General features: G+C 36.1%; 1 protein-coding gene and 1 non-coding gene across 2 annotated transcripts in view; one reads left to right on the top strand and one right to left on the bottom strand.

Annotated features, from left to right (window-relative positions):
- SOX2 (SRY-box transcription factor 2) overlaps positions 1 to 16677 on the bottom strand; it is a 627102-nt gene that overhangs the window by 580559 nt on the left and 29866 nt on the right. The window lies entirely within an intron of this gene.
- Positions 3738 to 3941, top strand: LOC116155800 (small nucleolar RNA SNORA73 family). Its single transcript, XR_004139691.1, has one exon. It is a non-coding gene; the product is annotated as a small nucleolar RNA SNORA73 family (small nucleolar RNA).

Genomic DNA, 16677 nt, shown 5'->3' with positions numbered 1-16677 from the left:
TCGGGGCTAAAAGATATCTTCACTCTTTTTTCCCCAGCTTTACTTAGGCATAATTGACAAAGAAAAATTATATATATTTAAGGTGTACAATGTGATGGCTTGATACCAGTATACACTGTGAAATGACTAGCACAAGTGAAATTAATTAACACATCTGTCACCTCACAGAGTTACTTTTTTTGTTTTGTTATTGGTTTTTGGTGTGGTGAGAACCCTCAAGATCTACTCTCTTTCATTGCTTTCTCTTGCATGATATCAGCTTTACCCTAAGGCCCGCCTCACTCATAGTAGCAATATGGCTGCAGTACTTCCAGGCTCTTTATCTGAACAAAACAGTTTTGAATATGAGAAAGATAAAGAGTGATTCTTCCTTAGAAGTTGCCAGAAAATATCTTTTCCAACATCTTTGACTCAAGTCAGCCCATATGTCACCTCCAAACCAAAATTTTGACCAGATGATTGGACTATGTTGCTGCAGATGCAACCCCTCCCCTAGAGTGAAGTCAAGTTCCCACAAACATGTGGGCTGAGTCAAAGAGGAGTAGATAATCAAATGAAAATCAGGTGACCCAGAGAAGGGGAATGAATGCTGAGGGAACAACTACAATGTCTACTACAACCTGAACTTTGCTTTCCAGAGCTGCCTTGGCCCTGTGTTCTGAGATTCACTGGCCATACTTAAACCTCTCCCACACAGCTTCAGAGTCTGACCCCAGGAAGCACCCACAGTCCTGGCTTATATAAGAGGGGAGTTCTTAGAATAAATAATATCTTGGAAATAAATTTATTTCATGAACTTATTTCTCTATAGGAAGCTATACATATCTGTAATGTACCATCTATCATCACTGAGCTGAAATAGTTTCAAATACTTAAACCAGCACTTAAATATTGTACCCTAACTTAGCCTCTTATTAGGTATGTAACCTTGAGTAATTTGTCTTCTTTATAAAATGGGGATAATAATTGTACTTATTTATGGAATTTCAGAATAAAATAAACTTAATGTATGAATGCACATAAAACACTTCAAACATGCTTGAATGTAGGAAACACTCAGTAAATGCTCATTATTTACCTGTTATTTTTATATTATTGTTTTTAGTAGCAGGAATATTATTACTATTGGTACTTGAATATGTGACAATATACAGGTCCATTCATGATGTAATTCAATTACAGACAATTATTCTTCCTATATTTATCCCTTAGGCATATCACCCCTTTATCATCTCAAAGCATATACGTAATACTATCCCAAAGCATATATATCCATGTCAACTTTGTTTCCCTAGAAATTTATACAATAAAGTAAATTATGTTGAAATATACAATACATAAAAGGGCCTTTTTGGTTAAACAAAATTGTGAAAAATTTAACAAAGGCTTGATCATACAAAAGACCTATAATAATTACTGAAAGTTAATGTTAATGTTATATAAAATAAACAATAAAATATATAAGTGGCACATTCTAAATAGGTCATGATAATGGGAAATCTCCAACTCATTTCTAGTTTTGAGGTAAGGATTCCTGAGAAGGTAGGTTTCAAAAAAACTGAGATGATGGAAAGGATGAAGCTTGATAAGTAAACAATCAGATGAGCCAATTTTTGATAAAGATGGTAAACCCCAGTAACAAAAATTTTAAATGTTTAAAAGGAAGAAAAAAAGGGAGGAAGGGAGAGAAGGAAAAAGAGAGGGAAGGCAATAGAAAACATCTAGGGGAAAGAGATTTAGGTTTGTTTCCTGAATCTGCCACCTATTAGCTATGTACTCTTGGGCAAATAACCTTTCTGATTCAATTTACTCACTCTTAAAACAACAAAAATAACAGTACCTACATTATATTGTTTCATCAGTTCTAACATTTTAACATCTCTGAAATGAGAAAAAGCATGTCTTATAATCTATGGAATCTTGATTCAGTAAACTGTGGTAGTACTATGATGAGCATTGAATAAGATAATGCCTCTAAGCGCCCAGCACAGGGTCAGGGCAATCTTCTTATTTAACTTCTCTGGCTACACTTGTAATTTCTTAAATTAGAAAACCCAAAGTTACTCCTCCTAAATTAAGCAGCTTGCCCAGGGTACAAAACAAAATATCAGGAAGTCTGCAAATCATAAATATAAAGTTAAATCAAGAAGAATTAGGAAAACACACCCTAAAATTGACTCCATAGAGAAATAAATAACATAATCTCAAAAAGAAAAGAAAAATGAATGCAAGGAACTGGTTCTATATGTCCTAGGTCTAAAGACAAAATGTAATAAAAAAAGAAAAAATCTAAATAATTTTAGAATCCAGGTAACTATGGCTCACTGACCAAATTCAAATCACCACTTGCTTTTTGCACATAAAGTTTTACTGGAACATATCCAGGCTTTTTTGTTACTTATTGTCTTTGGCTGATTTCCTGCTACAATGGTAGAGTTGAGTAGTTGCAACAGAGATAATGTGGCTCACCAGGCCTAAAAAATTATGTGGCCCTTTACAGAAAAAGTTTGCTGACCCTGCTATAGAACAAAACTGTGATGATTAATTTTATGTGTCAACCTGACTGACCATATGTGCCCACATGTTGTTTTTGGGTGTGTTTATGATTGCGTTTCTGGATGAGATGAACATTTGAATCAGTGGACTCAGTAAAATAGACTACCCTCTTCAATGTGAGTGGGGATCATCCAATCCCTTGAGGGCCTTAATAGAAGAAAGGTAGAGGAAGGAGGAGTTCGTCCCTTTTTTCCTGTTCCACTGTTTAGCTGGGACATCTCATCTTCTCTGACCCTTGAACTAGGATTCACACTGTTAGCTCCCCTGGTTCTCACTCCTTCAGACTTGGGCTGAATTACATCACTGGCTTTCCTGGGTCTCCAGTTTGCAGACAGCAGATTGTGGAACTTCTCAATTTCCATAACTGTATAAGCCAATTCCATATAATCTCCTATTGGTCCTGTTTTTCTAAAGAACCCTGACTAATACAATAATATTTTGAATATACCCTCAGGCTGAAGATACGGAAGAACTACAAACAAATCTTGACCTCTTATTTAGTTTTTATTTATAGAGATATGAGAGTTCTAATCCTGAAACTATGTTGTATGTATTATATGTATATATATATATATATATATATATATATATATATATATATATATATAAGTATTACAGGATTGAGCAAATGAGTAAATATTAAAGTTATTGGGAGCCACAGTTCTCACTGTGGGAAAAGAATATTACAAACATGGAATGAGAGAAAGCTAAGAAGAACCATGAACTTAGCTCTGTCTGCAGAAAGATCCTAAAAGCAATGAGTCTCTAATAGCAATTAGCACACCTAGTGCCTAGATCTTGATTTCTAAGTATCATTCCCAAATAAAATGAAACAAGATTATCTGGATAAATGGCAGATTCCACAGCAGGAGAAAAAAATGTAGTAAGGTGAAACTGGAACATCTTATTGTGCAACAAAGTTTAAACTGCTTAAAAATTGATGGGACATATTAAGATAATCAAGAAGCCAGCTTAAAAAGGTTCTCACTGGCCAAATCTTGGAAAAATTGAGAGTCAAAAATAATATTTGGAGAAAGAGCTGATTCTAGGGCTGGAGAAGGAAAACATAAGACCAGCCTGGAGCATTTTGTGATGATAGAAAGTAAGAAATTGCTGGGCTGGGGAGGAACATGTAAAAAAAAAAAAAGACCCAGAAGCCAAGCTAAAAGAACTATGAATGACCAACATGGATACCCTGGGAAGTCACTCTCCCCAGGCTCTCTCCAGGTAGTGTAGGGGAGCACAGGGCTCTGCCCCATGTTGTACAGTCCCTTTCCACAATGTTGGAGATAAAGCCAGGCCTTGAGTTTGCACCTGCATATTCCTACAGCTTCTCAGGGTCCTATGGACAATGACTGGAGAGACAAACCATGCAGGAAAAAGCTTTCTAGATCAACCAGCCTGGATCTGGGTTGATCCAAAGTGAAGGAAAAATCTGCTTTAATCAGTTTTGCAGTACTACTGGATTAAGCTCTTACCTGCTCTGTTTTACAGCATTTATTCGGGATTCCAAACAACTTGATTTGGGGAGAGAAGAGGAGTCTTACCTAACTGTGTAGTTAACACTTATGCAGTTAATCAAATAAAGGACCCCAAAGCGTTAAGTTTTTGGCAGGGAGAGTTGGTAAAGTAAGCAGTACACCATCTTTGGAAGATAAGCCTGGACAGTTTGAAAATGTCTGGGCACAGTGTTTAACCCTAGAACTGCACCTTAAAGACCAGCAGAGTAATAGAATATCCTGTTGACCAGGGGCCCACTGAAATTTTTAAGGAATTCCAGAAGACATTTGAGTGTGGGCAGGTCTATATAGTCTTTTGACCTGGGAGCCCAGAGACCCTTCCAGGTTTCCTATGAGCTGGAAACTTGTCATAATAACACTAAGATATTACTTGACCTTTTTTACTATTCTGAAGTAAACTGGATTTTCTAACAATGAGTGGAAAGCATATGCCCGTTAGAACCTAGATGTCTTATTAAAGAGATCCATGTCAGTTTCAAATGTATTAATGAATTATAATAAAGATGATTATATACATTTAAAAAAAGAACTACAAATGGCTAAAAGTGGAACAAATGGAAAAAAAACTAATGTAGTACTGAATTATAACCCAAAGTATAAAATAAATATGCATAAGTCAATAGCAATATAGATAAATGATTTAATAAATAAATGGGAGCAAATTGAAGGAAGAAATTTTCCTTACAAAAGAATTCTAAACAATATATGTAGATACTCCCCTCCCTTAAGAAGTGGAGCTTAATTTAAAGCCTTGAGTACAGGCTTCTTGCCAAAGAATGTCTATTCCAAAGAATAGAGAAAGAAACAGGGGAAATAGAAATTTTCAGGAGAGAAATCTGGCAGACACTAAGTTAATGTCATCAGTGATAAGTCAGGTTAATATGATGTACCACTAAATAGAATGCAATGAGAGAAGCACCTTACCTCTGTGGTATTCTTTCCCAAAACCCATAACCCCAATCTAATAATGAGAAAATATCTTACAAACCCAAAGTGAGGGACTATCTACAAAATATCTGACCAGTAAATCTTCAAAACTGTCAAGGTCATGAAAAGAAGGAAAGACTGAGAAAACATTACAGATCAGAGGAGACTAAGGAGCTATACTGACTAAATGAATTGTGGTGTCCTGGCCTGGATCTTGGAACAGAAAAAAAGGTATTAGTGGAAAGGCAAATAAAGTCTCTAATTTAGTTAATAGCAATGTTCCAAAGTTGATTTCTTAGTTTTGACAAATATAGCATGTTCATGTAAGATGTTAATTTTAAAGGGAATTGGGTGGGGAGTACACAGAAACTGTATATTATCTTTGCAATTTTTCTATATACCTAAACTATTCCAAAACTTAAAGTTTATTTTTAAAAAAGACTAATGATAACAAAGAATGGTAACACATTTAAGCAAACAAGAATGTAACAGTATATGCTGATAGTAAAGGTAAAAGAATGAATGAGTGAGTGAGTGAATAAGAAAGAAGGAAAAGCTCATTCTAACTACAGAATATCAACTAATAACTGTAAAAGGAATGATGGAGTTAGAATATTTCATTTTACAACCATCATAGCAATAATCAATTCAGGCAACAATCAGAAAAAGATGTTATAACTATTGTGTAGTATTTTAAGGAGAAAAAGATACACAGCATCAGAGAATCTTCTCATGTATAACCTACTAATTTCCAAGGGAAAAATGGTTAATATCACCAATAATGGGACAAGTGACATCACATACCCTCTAATATGATGCACTGAGAAAGACACAACACCACTTATATAATTTTCCTATAAAAAATTCCTAACCTATATTTACTCATAGGGAAACAGACAAACCCAACTGAGAGACATTCTGTAAAACAACTGGCAGGTATTTTCCAAAAATATGGATGGCATGAAAGAAAAAGAAAGATCAAGGAACTACTATGAGTTAAAGGAGACTACAGAAGCATAAAAAACTAAGTGCAATGCATAATTGTGGATTGAATCCTGGGTGGAAAAGAAAAAATGTTATATTACCATTGATTCATGCTAATAAACCATTCAATCTACATCAATTTGTATCTAAATTCAGTTCTGCCATACGTGATGCAGAAAACAGAACCAGACAATTACACTCCAGAATTAATATGACTTCTACTTATAGAATTAACATTAAAGAAATAATTAAAGATACTCCAAAGAGTTAACACTGTGAGGATATTCATTGTAGCATTATTTATAATAGTCAAAATTTTGAAAATAACCTAAATGTCTGTATTTAGGGTTCTTTAAGTTGCAAGTGACCAAGAATTCAACTTATAAGGGCTTAAACAAAATGAAAACGTATTGGTTCTTATAACTGAAAAATATCCAAAGGCTTTAAAGCTGTTTTCAGGTTCCAACAATGTCACCACAATCCACCTTATGAGTCTGATTATTCTGAGGTTCAGCTTCATTTTCTAACTGGTCCACCTAATGATCATCACTTAAACACTATCAAATTCAGAGCATGAAAATCTTCTTTTCCCCAGAATTGCTAACAAATGCTTTCTTGCATCATACTAGATCTAACTTGGTTACATATAAACTCTGATTCTGATCATATGGCTTTGCTAGAGAAATCTCACCCAGAAACATGGCTAAAATAGCATATGTCTACAAAAGAAATGTGGGATACAATTACCACTAACAGGGAGAACTGATGCTATGCAAAAGACACGGGTATGTACTATGTTGTCTAGTGATAAGCCATTGCTTAAATGTATTACAATATATCCATTAAAATTATGTTGCAGAAAAATGGAAAAGTTGTCACAATATATTGTTTAGAGGACAAGCACTAACTAAATAATAGAAAATATTTACAACAAAAAATTACTAGTGGTTATCTCTGAACGGTAGGAGTTCTTAAGTCCTCTGAACTCATAAGCAAAATTTCATGTGTATAAGCCATTTAGTATGCATAAGCTTCATAGGATTCATCTGGTTCTCAAAGAGTTATCGTTCCCAAAAAGGTAAGAATGAATGATTTTGAAGCTGAGGAAACTGAGGTTCAGAGAGGTTTAATGCCCTCCTTAAGGTCACACAGTCTGCTAAATGACAGACCAAGCCAAGAGTCCCAGTCTTCAAATCCCTGAACAGGCGCTCTTTCCATTTTGCCACGCTGCCTTAACTTAGCTGCCTGGGCAATGTGGCCCAGGTATCAGCTCCTTGCAAATTAAAATTCTACCAAAAGTTATGCACTAGACAAACTGTTCTATTTTTAAAGGTTCTGCAAAAGTTAGGAAGTTTCTAATGCAAAAGAAAGAAATTAAAGAGAGGAAGCTTTCTCAAATTTGGATCCATGGATCTCTTAGAAATATGCAATGGACTTATTCCCAAGGGTCAGCAAGTTCCTTATAGTAACATTTTTACTTCTGTTTTTATTTTAAAATAGTGTAAAATTAATACTGTAAATCATCCTGATGACTCCTAGTTGAATATAAACTCTGTGAAGGCAGAGCCTTTTTCATTTTTATTCATTGCTATATCCCCAGGGACTAGAATAGGACCTGGCACATAGAAGTATCTGGCATATGAATTACTAATGCACAAATGAATAATTTCTGCCACATAACCTCAGTGCTCATGTTTGTGTTACATTTACACTGGCATTAAGTTGCACTGCTTTAATTGTTAAAAGCTAAGGAGAAAAGGGAAAGGTACGTTAAGTAAGTAAATGATATACTTGCACTTAGTTGAGGCCAAATAACATCCCAGTTTGCTGTACAAATAAATAAAGGAAACTGGTTAAACAGTTGTCATGACATGGCACTATTAATTAGATGTGCCAAATTCAAAGAAACCCATCCCATAGCAGACAGGATCAAATTCAACATTCAATAGATGCAAATAGATGTTTCAGTTTCAGCAAAACAACATCATTCAGCTTACTAAGTTAAAGTTTTAAGTTTTTCAATGTTTAATTTATTGATTTCCTTCAATTTTGTAGAAGCTACAAGCATAAGAAATGTATGCCTAATTTTATGTTCTTAAATATTTATATAATTTACAATAAATAATTGTCAACACCAGATGTCTAAAACATTTTTGCCTCTAAAAATTGTCTTTGTATTATTCACATTTTAAAACCAATAGTGTTAGCATGAGCCAAGAATTAGGAATTCAAGTCAGTTTTGTAAAAGACTTATTGTATAACACTGAGTTTTAATATCACTGTTTCCATTTTTAATCATAAAAGTGGGATTAACTTGAAAAGTATTCAGCAGAATAATTTTATCAATCATAAATTTAAGAATCTTAAATAACCTGGAAAAACATCCAGTCCAACCCCTTATTTTATAAATGAGGAAGCTCAGAGGCATTAGGGTGACTCGCCCAAGGTGACCTAATAAGTCATGGCAGGAGTGGGCTGAGAACCTAGATTTAATCATTGCTAAAATGCGAAGCATTGTAAAAATACCTCTTAATGATAATAATGCTTTAACTCAACAGCCTATTGTTCTTAAATTGATTCCTGGGCACTGTTCTTGTTACACTCTTTAAGTACAAAGAAAAGCAGCAGACTATTCTGGATTTATACAATCGCATTTGAGGGCTGACATTATTGTAATTGCTTGGTCCTTGAGTCAACTGGCAGTGCATCAACCATTAAAATCAAAAGCATGTAAGGAAGCAGGAAGATCTTGGCAACGCATAAATGCACTTAGGAAGAAAAGTCAAATTTGAACCTATCAACCTCGGCAGTTTTCCTTTAAGAGAACACAGAAAAGCCACACTGGCCATGGAAATTAAAACTGCATTCTAAATGAATGAGAGATGATGTAAAAATGAGAAGCTGAGGAAAGAATAATACGCAGTTGAAGCCTCTATACACCAATCAGAGTTTTTAAGGCACATTTGGGATTCCATGCAATAGATGAAGCATTGGAGTAAATAGTAAGACTAAAACTATGAGAATAATTCTCTTCTCCTTATCCTAGACTCAGATCAATCAGTGTGATAGTGCACAATTTATATTTAAATGTAAATTTCAAAACTAATTATGATTTCCAAATAGCATACGGTAATTCAGTTAGAAGTACAATCGAAAGAAAGATTCATTTAGTTTGCTTAAAATGTTTTAGCAAACAGGGTGAAAAACAAAGTTCATACTGGTCGTGGGCTTCAAAAAGTACACCAGAAGCTGTGGACTTCCCATGGATAGTCAAATCAATTCAATTTAATCCAGGTTCCAATTGAACCATAATCCTCTGGTTTCTTGCTAAAGTTATTCTGAAGACTTACAGAATACCCAGTGTCAACCCATTCCCACAGGAGTTCCTCTCCGGAAACAGTTCCGCCAGTAGACAATTCCTTGGCTTTCTTTGCTAGACATCTTAGGCCTGCTAGACATCTTCATAGCTACTATTACTATATCAGATACCCTAGATGTGCTGGAATGGTCTCAATTTCAATTTTTCTGTCTCATTATCAGAATCATGAGTCCCAATATTCCAGCTAGAGAAACATGATGTCTACAGCATGGCACAAAAGTGAACCACAAGGTCCCTTGAGGGGGCTCCCAAATATTTGAAGCAGGCCTAGAATTTGGCATTAAAAATGAGTTCCTAGTTAGCATTCTGTGGAAGCCAGTTTCACAGAAAGATGACCAATGGGCAGTGAGGTCACATGTTGCTATGAATTTAGCAACCATTAACTTCTGAGTGAAGAGTATATGCCCATTGTGAAGATACTGCACTTTACCATGACTACATACATCTGCTACAGCATGACACTCCTGACACCACTGTCTGAAATATTTGTGTTCAAAGAACATTCTCCAACTGAAGCACTGTGCATCCAGTGTGCATCTAAAAGGAAACTATAATATTTATAGAACAATTTCATTTCTTTCTGTAAAATAACTCCCAAACATTCCGGATTCCTCATTGCTAACAGCACCTGTATCTTTTTCTACTTAGGGAGAGAGAAAAAAGTCTATAAACTTTAAATTTTGACACTTCTCTGCTTTTAAAGAGAACTAATAACTAGTTGGAAATATTTAGCTGATTGCTTCCATTTTACAAGTTTTGTTTTCACTAGCAGAAAAGCAAAACCCAAGGAGACCTCTGGTATAAAACTGTCACTCAGCCAGCAAGAAGTGGGCACTCACACTTCAGGTATTTTCTTTGGGAAGCTGATTTTGAATTCTTCTTTCTTTTTTATTTTTAAATTTTGCATGCCTGCCTCGGTGGAACAAGCACAGCTCTCATTGATGTCAGTTATGTCATGAGACTAAGAAGATGCCATTCTGGGCTGAATTGTGTCCTCCAAATCCAGACATTGTAGTCCTAACCCCCAAAGTTACAGCATTTGCAGACAGGGACTTTAAAAAGGTAATTAAGGATAAATGAGGTCATGAGGGTGGGGTTCTAATTCAATATGACTGGTGTCCTTATAAGAACAGAAAGAAACACCAGGAGTCTGCTATACATGAATGAAGAAAAGGCCATGTGAGGATACAGCAAGAAGGTGTCCACCTGCAACCCAAGAAGAGAGGCCTTAGGAGAAATCAAACATGCCAATATTCTGATCTTGGACTTCCACCTTCAGAACGGTGACAAATAAATTTCTGTTGTTTAAGCCACTCATTCTGTGGTATTTTGTTAAGACAGATCTAGAAGACCAATATAGATGCCAAATACCCTATAAACTTCCCCAACTAGATGGTGCCTGAAACTTCATTTTAAGAACTCCTCTTAAATTATTTAAAAAGCAAAGAACCGAGGCCCAAGTACATGACATTTGGAACACTAAAAACTAGATAGAAGTACACAGTCTTAGTGGCTTGATGTATTAAGGAAAGGCTCCAAGATAACCACAGCATCTAGAAAGAAAGACATCCCAGAAAGAAGAGAGCTAGAGAGGAGTGTACCAAATTCTGTGTGTGAACTCTGCCCAAATCTCTGGCTTACTCTTGAATAATATTTGCACAGGGCAAATTCCAATCAGCCCAGAAAAGGCTAGAAGAACTGAAATAAAACTTCAGCTATTGCTCTCTATAGGAAAGACCAAATTTTCAATCTGAGCTATGCCAAACTGAAAAAACAAAAGAAATATCTTCAAAAAATGAATGATATAATAGGAGTGATGTTACCAAAAATGGCAGAGAACTCCAAAGCTCCATCCCACCATTAAAGCAATGATTAAGCTGACAAAAAAAAATGTCAAAATCAACTTTTTCAGAACTCTGGAATCTAATCAAAACCTTACAGCATCCAAGAGAACACTTAATGAGGAAAAGAACTATTGAATTTTGGTAAGAGAGGGTTGTGGCATTTTATCTTACTCACCTAAAATCTCCCACCCTCTAGCTCAGGTGGCAATCATGAAGATGGTTGTCCAGATTCCTGGTGCACTTTGATGATGTCAGAGAGAGCAATACAGACATTATTCTCAAAAAATTGTGGCTATGTGTTTTGACCTATCCAGTGGCTCCCTGAGTGATAAGCTCAGGGACTTCTTTACTCCCTCCCTACCCCCGCACACTTTGGAGCTTTCTCAGTGATAAAGAGTGGTGGGAATATAAAATTGTGCAGCTCCTTTGGAAAATAGTTTGGGAGTTGCTCAAAAAATTAAATAAAGAATTAACACATAACAAAACAATTCCACTCCCACGTATATATATATATATTTATATATTTTATATATATATATAAAAAACAGGTATTCAAACAAAAACTTGTACATTAATATTTCTAGCAGCACTATTCACAGTAGTGAAAACGTAGAAATAACCCCAATATCCAGCAACTGATGAATGGATAAACAAAATGTGTCATATCCACATAATGGAATATTATTCAGACATAAAAAAGAATGAAGTACTCATACATGCTACAACATGGATTCACCTTGAAAACATAATGCTAAATGAAAGAAGCTAGACACAAAAGGTCAGGTATTGTATTATTCATATTATTTATATGACATATCAAGTGTAAGAAAAACCATAGAGAAAGAATGCAGATTAGTGATTTCCAGGGGTTGGGGCCAGGGAGGAATGGGAAGTGAGTGATCAACTAGTGCTGGTTTCCTTTTGGGGTAATGAAAATGTTCTAGAACAAGACAGTGGTGATAGTTACACAATATTATGAATGAAGTAAAAGCAAATGAACTGTACACTTTAAAATGGTTAAAATGGTGAATTGCACGGTTTATGAATTTTATCACAATTTATTAGAACTAACGAGTTAAGTAATGTTGCAGGATATAAATCAATACACAAAAATCTATTGTGTTTCTATACACTAGTAACGAACTACCAGAAAGAGAAATTTTTTTTAAATCCTATTTACAATTACATCAAAAAGAATAAAATATCTAGAAGTATATTTAACCAAGGAGCTGAAAGTCCTGTATACTGAAAACTACTAGATATTAAGGAAAGAAGTGGAAGAAGACACAAATAGATTTTAAAATAGCCCATGTTCATGGATCAGAATTAATACTGTTAAAATGTCCATACTACCCAAAGCAACCCCACAGATTCAATGCAATCCCTATCAAAATTCCAATGGTATTTCTTAAGAAAATAGAAGAAACCATCTTAAAATCTATCTGAAACCACAAAAGACTACAAACAGCCAAAGCAATCTTGAGAAAAACAAAGCTGTAAGCATCCCATTTCCTGATTTCAAGCTATATTATAAAGCTTATATTTAATAACAATAATTAAAACAGTATATGGTATTGGCATAAAAATAGACACAGATCAAAGGAGCAGAACAGAGAATCCAAAAATAAACCTATACATGTATGGTCCATTAATTTACAACAAAGGAGCCAAGAATATCAATAAGGAAAGAATAGTCTACTCAATAAATGGTGTTGGGAAACCTGAACAACCACTTGCAAAAGAATGAAACTGGATTATTATCTTACAACATGCACAGAAACTAATTCAAAATGGATTAAGAACTTGAACTTAAGACCTGAAACCATAAAATTCCTGGAAGAAAACATAGGTGGTAAACTCCTTTACATAGGTCTTGGTGATGATCTTTTTTAATCTTACACCAAAAGTAAAAGCAACAAAAACAATAATAAACAAGTAGGACTGTATAACACTAAAAAGCTTCTGCACAGTAACGGAAACCGTCAACAAAATTAACAGACAACCTACCTAATGGGAGAAGATATTTGCAAATGATATATCAAATAAGGGGTTAATATCCAAAATATATAAAGAACTCATACAACTCAATAGCAAAAAAAAAAAAAAAACAAAACAAAACTAATAATCTGCTTTAAAAATGGGTAGAAAGAGAGGCCAAGATGGCGGAGCAGTAGGACACCCATAGCTCACCCTCTCCCACAGAAACAAGACTCACATCTACGGACCCACACAGCCATCCAGAGCACCTTCAGAACTCTGACAGAACATTGTCCTCTTCAAAAGACAAAGACGCCAAAAATCTGGTAGAAAAAAGGAAAAAAAAAAAAAAAAAAGGAAGACAAAAAGGCTGAACAGTGCCGAACCGGTCCCGCAGGGAGGGAGCGACAAAGGACGACTGGCGCTGGCTGGCTGGGTCTCCCCCTCTCCAACAGAGAGACCAGCGGGACGGAGGGGGAGCCTCTGAGGCTCGGATCTGTACAGAGCAGCCCTTGACCGACAGAACTGAGTTAAATGAGCACAAAGGGTCCCCACGACACCCAGCCTGAGTCACCAGCCGGCAGCTGGGGCCGGGGCAGGCGGCCCGAGCGGGGCAGAGGTCCGGGGCGGCTGCACTGAGGCAGCCCCGGGGGACTGCAGGGGGCTGCGTGCCATGGCTGGGAGGGGATATGGAGCAGAACAACCTCGGTACCCCATAAATTGCGAAAAAAGCAAAGCAACACGGCTGGTGTGCCCTGTGGGGAAGGGCACCATAGTCTTTGTCACCTCAGACATGTACCGCCATAACTGGCACTTCTCCTGAGAACAGAGGTGGGGCTAAGCCACAGCCGCCATATTCTCCTGTGCACAGCGCCGGGGCGGGGGTGGGGCTGAGACCTGAATCCACACCCGGGGGCTCTGCAACCTCCTAGGCAGGAGTGAGACTTGTTTGCAGCCTGAGTCAGATAGGATCCTTCCACCCAGGTGCTTCACAAAGTTCACGCTGCCAGAACAAACAAGGAGCTGAGTTTGGACACAGAGCAGGGGCGGTGCTGTTCTACAGTCTTTCCGGACCCGCCAGCGGAGTGCCGACCAGGGGCAGAGCGGGCCGCAGCCTGGAGCAACCGGCACCGGGAGACGGTGGATGGCCCCTAGCTTTTCCGGCAGGAACTCTGTGCGGGGAGGGGGCGCAATCTGCTTGCCAAAGGCACTGGGAGCAGCACAGACAAGGGCGCCAACAGAGGGCCTCGGGAAACAACAAGCCGAGCTCACGAAACAGGGCGAAGACAGAAAGACTTCTCATTAAGAGCACACAGTCTCCAGAACACCCCCTCCCCTTTTTAGTTTTTTTTTTAAATCTGTTTTTGCCTGTTGTATTTTCTGTTACCTTTTTGATTTTTGCTTTTTAACCACTTGTATATCCTCCCAGTTTTGGTCCCTTTTGAATTTTTCCTTTTAAAATGGTATGGTTGTTATTTTGAAAGATCCATGTTGTGTCATTTTTCTCTCTCTTGGTTTTGATCCCCTGTTGTTGATTGTACACAGGTTTCAAATGTGTTTTTTCCTCTTTTGTCCTATTTTGGAGCTTTTTGGGAGACGTCTCAACACGAATGCTGTTCTGCTTTAACTTACTCTTCAGTTGTTCATTGTACGCTGTTTTCAGGCCTTTTTTTTCCTCCCCTTTTTCGGAATTCTCTATCATATCTTTTTTTTTTATTTTTTTTGTCTATTCTATTTTTTATTACATTAATGATTTCTAATTTCTGGAAGGTTGTGTATGCTTCTAGTTTTGGTTCCTTTTTGAATTTTTCTTTGTAGACAATTGTGTGTGCTTCTAGTTTTGATTCCTTTTGGGTTTCTCTCTTAACGTAGTTATATTTTTTAAAGAGAATCCACTTGATTGCATTTTCACTTCTTTTGGGTTTGATCTGTTCTTGATTGTAAATGGGTTTCAGGTGTCATTTTTTGATCTTTTTTACTTTTTTTTGAGGGTTTTTAAAAAGATCTCAATCTGAATGCTAGTCTAATTCAAATTGCTCTTCTATAATTAACTATACACTATATTCAGGCCTTTTTTTCTCCCTTCTCTTAAAATATCTATTTTATCGTATTTTTTATCTGTTCAATTTTCTATTCTTTTTAATTTTTACTTCTAGTTTTAATTTCTTTTTAAATTTGTCTATTAAAGTAGTTATATTATTTTTTTTAAAAAAAACATAATCTACCTGATTTCATTTTCATTCTTTTGGTTTTGCTCTCCTGTTATAGATTATAAATAGGTTTCAAATATTGTTTTTGGATCTTTCTTTTTTTTTTTTTTTTAAGGGATTTTAGGAAAAAAAAAAAAAAGACGTCTCAACTCAAAAGCTAGTCCGATTCAAATTGCGCTTCTATAATTGATTATACATTGTTTTCAAACCTTTTTTTCTCCCTTCTTTTAAAATTCTTTCTCTCTTTCCTTTTTTTTTTTTTTTCTTTTACTTTTTAAGTTTATTCCTACATAGGCATTAGATAGATAAATAAATAAACTCCTTTAAGGACCACAATAGATAACTGATACTCAATAAGCCACAGTACCAGAGATATATAAGCAAGATGAAGCAGAGAAACCACTCCCAATTAAAAGAACAAGAGAAATCCCCTGAAAGAACAATCAATGAAATAGACATCAATAGCCTACTAGATCAAGATTTCAAGAAAGGAGTGATCAAAGTGTTGAAGGAACTAAAAAAAGAGATAGTGTTTAGAGATATAAATTATGTCAAACATGAAATAGAAGCTACAAAGAAGAACCAAGCAGAATTAGTAAACTCATTTGCTGAGATGAGAACAAATCTAAAGGCTGTGCAAAGCAGAGTAGATAATGCAGAGGAATGAATTAGTGACCTAGAAAACAGAACAACAGAAAGCACCCAATCAGAACAACTGCAAGATAAACAAATAAAAACAAATGAAAGCAACATAAGGGACCTATGGGATAATATAAACCGTGCCAATCTTCACATAATAAGGGTCCCAGAAGAGGAAGAAAGAACAAAGGGGATTGAAAAGGTTTTTGAAGAAATCATGAATGAAAACTTCCCAAACTTAAAGAAGGAATCAGATATCCAAATACAGGAAGCTCAAAGGGTCCCAAACAGGAAGAACCCAAACAGACCTACACCAAGACATATCATAATCAAGATGGCCAGAGTCAAGGATAAAGACATGATCCTAAGGGCAGGAAGAGAAAAGCAAAGAGTGAGTTACAAGGGAACCCTCATATGGCTCTCAGCTGATTTCTCTACACAAACACTACAGGCCAGAAGGGAGGGGCAAGATATATTCACAGTCCTGAATGAAAAAGAGATGCAGCCTAGGATACTTTATCCAGCAAGGCTATCCTTTAGGATAGAAGGAGACATAAAGAATTTCACAGACAAGCAAAAACTACAAGAGTTTAGCAACACTAAACCCATGCTGAAAGAAATATTGAAAGGTCTACTCTAAA

The sequence above is a fragment of the Camelus dromedarius genome, chromosome 2 (genome assembly GCF_036321535.1).
Source record: "Camelus dromedarius isolate mCamDro1 chromosome 2, mCamDro1.pat, whole genome shotgun sequence".
In the NCBI taxonomy this organism is placed as follows: Eukaryota; Metazoa; Chordata; class Mammalia; order Artiodactyla; family Camelidae; genus Camelus; species Camelus dromedarius.
The sequence above is the reverse complement of the archived record's forward strand: the minus strand, read 5'-3'. Positions and strand labels throughout refer to the sequence as shown.